Source organism: Ochotona curzoniae, unplaced genomic scaffold (assembly GCF_017591425.1).
Source record: "Ochotona curzoniae isolate NIBS_2020 unplaced genomic scaffold, NIBS_Ocur_1.0 contig_1400, whole genome shotgun sequence".
In the NCBI taxonomy this organism is placed as follows: Eukaryota; Metazoa; Chordata; class Mammalia; order Lagomorpha; family Ochotonidae; genus Ochotona; species Ochotona curzoniae.
Window position 1 is genome coordinate 166,833 of NW_024465073.1, and position 6,000 is coordinate 172,832.

Sequence of the window (6,000 nt, forward strand, 5' to 3'; positions counted from 1 at the left end):
TATACAACTTATTTTTTGAGTAAATTTAATTATTTAATTGCAGCCAGATAGTATAGTGTTTTTTTTCTGAATGTTGAATTAATCGTGTGGTTTTGGTTTTTTATCTGAGTTGTTTTGTCTTTGTGAAAAATTTGCTTATATTTCGAGATGATATTATGTTCTGGTAGCATTTGTTGTACTAATGAAGATACTAAATAGTATGAAATAACCATTCCAGCTCTTATGATCCATTTTTTGTGCTCAGAGATTGTGTATGAGCTGCTGGTCTTCCAAGGACAGCATTATGATGTGGGATGGATGTGGATTTTTTAGTCTAGTCTTCATTTTTTTTCAACTGATGCAGCTGTGGCTTGTCTTGTTAATGTTATTGTAAGAATCCAGTGATCAAAGGAAAATAATGATTAGAATATCAGACAGAGTCACATAGTCCGATGGCATTATTTAGAACTAACCCAGATGAATGCATGCTCACTGGTTCTTCATGGAATTTGTAATTGTTCGTCTCTGTAGCAATTTGTGGAAGCTATATGTAAGTATTCTGCCAAGTATATATCTTGAACCTACCTGCATTTTTTCTGTATAAAAGAGTGTGTGTATATGTGTGTGTCTGTCTGTCCCCAGAATGGAGAATCCAGAGTGGGTTATAAGTGTTAATCCTAATTAGAAACTATTTTGTTTTCACAGCCGACATATCCCCACTGTGCAAGGAGCATGCCCACTCGCTAGCTTCACTTAAATTGTTTAACAAGAATTTTGTGGTGTATTTGATTATATGTGATTTGAGATGTTAACATTCATTGCATGTATTTTGTTGTTTGCAGCACTGCCAAGGATAATAGAATGTTGAGGCGAAAATAGGTTCTGTTTAACCATGGTGGAATTCAGTTTGAAACAATCAGGGATAAGGTTTTTTCAATGTGCAATAAGTGGTTTTCTGTAAAAACATTAAGAATTAAGAAATCTAGGCTGTTATTCTGATTTTGGGGTAACCTGAGTTTTGTCTAGTTTCCAGCTTATCTCTAATAGGTTACTAGATTCAGTCTTCTGTATAAACAAGATGCAAATAAATACCAGGATGTGAAATGGGACAGCAAGCTGCAGTGAAACGCAAAGAACTCGTTAAGAATTCTTTTTCTACACAAAAATCCCTTCCAACTTATTAAAGTACTCAGGTTAGTGCAAACCATGTAAATATGGTGGCTATAACAATTAATAGTAAATATCAAAGGAGTCAGATTATCCTTGCTGTGGCATGTTCTCCTCATGTTTAATACGGTGTCTTTAGGTCGTCCTCAGTCACTAGGTGTGTGTATCCAAGGCACCAGAGTGCATCAGGGTGGTGTGGGAATGTGGTCTCAGATGCTCCTGTGACCTGCTCTATCTGCTCAACCTAAACCTGATAGGAAGGCCAAATGACACCATGAGCAGCACCCTGTGAAATGGGTACAAAGGCACCTTGGTAATGAGTTACCACAGGTCTCCAAAGGACAACTTCTCCTGATTGTCACACTGTGTTTTTATCTCCTCTTCTGAGTGAAGGTGTGTCAGAGGGCTCTTCTGAATAGAGATAGGGTAGAATTTCTCAGACTCTATTGTTAAAACAATATATTTAAGGAAGTCTGGAATTTTGTTATTTTTTATTCATTGAAGCATTCGGCTTATTTATTCATTATTTGACTTATTACTTATTTAAGCCTTAAGGGATTCATGAGGCAGTCTACTCTCAAAATGAGAAGACCTTCAGAGAATTCCATTTAGTACTCTAATATGAACGCAACATTGATATTTTGTCTTATTAGGCACAATTTGGGCTTGGGCTTCTGTGGATGTCATTCAGTGCAAAGCTCCTATTTAGATGCTGATAACTAAACTTAAGTTGTGTTTCACTGTTTACAGTAGATCTTAATTCACCTGTGGATGAACCCAAAGTGCTAGAATTGACTGAACACAATAGCCTATATTAATTGTTGAGTTATGTATTCAATGAAGGGATACGCCTTTGATTTTCCAAGTAAAATGAAAGTACGTCATTGTAAAACTCAAATGAAAAATACGGAAGAAGGGGGACGGAAACTGGGGGTAAGAGAGGGACATTATTATGCTTTTAAAGTGGTGCATATGAAATGTACAACATTTGTTCCTTGTTTGCAAATTTGAAAAGAAAACAGAAAAACTGAACCAACTATAAGTATCCACATCTTGTTATATATGGAAAATGTTGTCTTCTATAAATTTTCCTATATAAGTTCCTGGTAAAAGGCATTATAGATGAGTTTCATAAAATTAATCAAAATTGATCTTACTACTCTATTTTTCCACTTTCTTCACAAATGTTAGTATTTCAAATATTGTGCTTGTTACTTTTGCCTGTTTTTAAAATTCATTTCCATTGTCTTACCTGATTTTGCACTTGTATTTTGCACTTTTTAAAGAAATGTCTCTTCACATTTTGTACATATCAAGCCTTGTATGCCTGTGTGAAACCTTCTTTTTTCCTGTTCCTGATTTCATGCAAAACTTTGGTCATTTGTTTCTCATGCACTCCTTGCTTTGGTTTTGATTTTAAAGTAGCATTTGAAATGCTTTTGTTTTAATTATTGACTTTTTACATTTAATATATTGACCAAATTCACATCATATTTCTTTCCATGTTTGATGTATTTTGATCATGATAGTGCCTCTTTGTCCATCATTTGGCAAATGACAGAGCTTTCTTTTATTTACAGCCCAAGTAGTAATTTACTGTGTTTTGATACAACATTTTGTTATTCATCCAATATTGATGGACTTTAGTTCAAATTTCAATGATATGAAAGATGTTCCATTAAACATAAAAATACAGTTTTGAATACCTTAGAATATAGACTCAGAGATGAGATTACTGTATCATTTGGCTGTATGAATTCAACAGATTTTCAGAATATTCCTGAAAGTTTATGTGATGCATGCTTAGTCCTAGGAGGTGACAATGCTGTGGTGAAATCTTTTAGAGGCAGATCCTCATATCAGGTGGTCAGTTTATCTGGAGTCCCATCGTGGAAATCCTAACGGCAAACTGCTATAATGAGATGCTCTCACAAGGGAATACTGTTATTTGGCAAGCTGACCCCACATGGTTGGCTTTAGCGCATGGCCACATCAATTTCCATTACCCTGTAATGTTGCAACAGAGCCAGGGGAGCATCTTATTAGTGTGATTCAGTGATGTTCTGAAAATCAAAAAAGAAAAGCATAGATAAGTTGCTTTGACGTAGACTGAAACACGTGTAAATTCCTTAGGAAGGAAGATGCTAATGTTTAATATTACACAGTAATTGTTTCCGTTACTGATCACTGACGTATTTTCACTAGACGATTTGTCACAAAAATCTGCTTTCCTACTTCGTACTGGATGCCTTTGTGGCTGTTGGGGGCAGAATAGGAAAGAAAACAGCCAGAAACCAATGTTTTCCACTGCAGACTCAGCAGGCTTTTTACTTTTCTTATCCTTTCTCAAACTTTCTGTGCAGCCCAGTATTTTTCCAATATGATTAATAATGTCTAGGTAATTAAGAGACATGAAGTGGTTTCATTTCCAACTGTGATATCTAAGATTATATCACGTAGTAGGATTTTCTCTGGGCATCTACCACTAATGAAAATTTTTCATGCAGTAGTTTTTTTTTTTTTTTTTTTGGTAGTCATTCTGTGAAACGTCAAAACAATGAGAATTTCTTTAAGCATCTATAAAAAATATGTTTATTTCCTTCTACAGGAAATAAAAAGAACATTGATACCCAGAAGTTGTTAGGTAACATAAGAAAGGGATTTTTAAAAGTGGAAATGTTGATTTCAGTGAATCATTGCACTGCATGATGATCACATCTAATGCCTACTGATGTGTAGGAGAGTTGAATGTGATGGCGGATAGACTGGACCAGTCTGCCACACATACCAGCAAGCACAGGATCTGGGGCTGCGAGAGGGCCTGGTCAGTATTTGTAGGAGGCTGCTGCTCCAACTAGGCTGCAGTTTCCACTAGAGTGTGTGAGGGCAGAGTGAATGGTGGGCAGGGATGTGCTGAGCTGAACCATCTATTGGTGTGCATATTAGATGTGGCTGGAGACAGAACTGATCAGGTGATTGTAACCGCCAGTGTGTGTAGGCTGATGTGGATGTTGAACTTAGTTGGATCTGACTTTGATGGGCACATACAGCCATCAGGTTACCTCTCATGAGTCTTTTAAAGATCCTCCCCAACTGAATCACTGGACTCATAATTGCAACCACGGGGAAAATCTCAGGATCTGTGGCCTGACCATGGACTGCATGCATCGGACCTGGGTCTCCATGATTGCTAAAGCCTGCCCTGTCATGTCATGTCCAGATGCTCATGGAGGACATAACTACCAGTTCATTGAGGCCTGCAGAGGACATATAGCATCACAGAGAGCAAAACAAATTGGACAACTCTTCTGGACAAGTATCTGGATGAATCGAGATTCTAATGTGGACTGTGTCAGCCAATGGACCTTAGAAGGATTTCCTCAACCCTGGAGCAAAGAAATCAACAGCATGGCAGCATTATCAAACCATATAAGAAGTATCCTCAGAACATGCTCTACATCAGCGACCCTAAGATGACACAGATGGACTTACCCCATTCCTGGGTACTGATGTGGTAGTGTTCTTGGCAGCAGCCCTGTTCCCTTCTCTCCACTTTCCCCTGATACCAGAAGAAAAAACGTGATATGAAGCTGCTTTCTCATCCACTTTTCCCCATACCAGTACCATCCCTCATGTTGACTGGCTGGAATTGCACCCTGACCCGGTCTGAGCCACACTACATTTTGGCACTTGGATTCAACTGTTGGTGATATGTGCTGACCCAGCTTGACCTGCCCTTGATCTGTACCAAATGTATGCCAGTGGTACCATATGTTGGCCTGGTCTGGGCTACTCCCTGTCTTGGTTCTTGCACTCACCTGCAGGTACTGTATCCCAACAGAGGAGTTCCCCAAGCTCCTCCATCATAACCTCTTCAAATGCAAGGTTTCATGCAACCGGTGGGTCTATGGACCAGCCCTACTTAGTATACCTCCTGTCCTTACAGGAACAGTGGCCTTTCCTCACCAGCCCTAACCCATTCCGGTTCTTGTTGTAGGGCGCTACAGCCTAGCCAAGCATGGTGCACACCCAGACACAGCTCATGCATGGCTCAGCAGGGGCAGAGAACCAACCTAACCAATCCTACACCTATCCAGGCTCTCATGGGCACCAGTAGGTGCTGGATTCTAGTCCAGTGTGGTGCATCCCAGACCCAGCCCACACACATGCTGAGGGATTCTGCAGCTATATCCAGACCAGACTGCAGTCCCCATGCTGGCTCTCTCACTCTCCAATGGGGATCACAACCTGGCCAGGATGTCCACTTCGCTCCCCAACCAGGCCTGTTCCCATCCATCAATCTTGCGTGTGCCAGTGGTTGCTCGGACTTGGCCTGGTGTTTCCCCTCATCTGTCCTAGCTTTGCCTTTGGATGTAGCAAGCTGGCCTGCCCTAGCTAGACCCCAGTCCCAACTCTTGCTGGCAGGTGCTGCAATCTGGCCCTGGCACAATCTGCTCTCATCCCCAGCTCATCTAAACCAGTTGGTGTGATAACATGACCTGCACTCCAGCCTGGAGTGCATTGGGTTAGGGTATGCTCAACCCTGCCTGGTCTGCCCCCTTCCAAAACCAACCTACACACATGCTAAGATGAGGATACCTTGCCTAGCTTGCCTGAACCCTATGTCTGGACCACATGTTCAACAGTGGGAGCTAAGTCCATATTGGGGAGTCTCTCAGACTCCCCCACTTGGCCCACTACCAGACCCAGATCTCACATACTCCAGCAGGGTTTCAGCCCTTACCCCGCATAGCCTGACCCTCCATCTTGGCCCTGGTATGTGTTGGTGGATGTTGTGAACTAGCATACTCTACACCCTGTTTTAGGATGCACATGCAGATGCTGCAGCTTGGA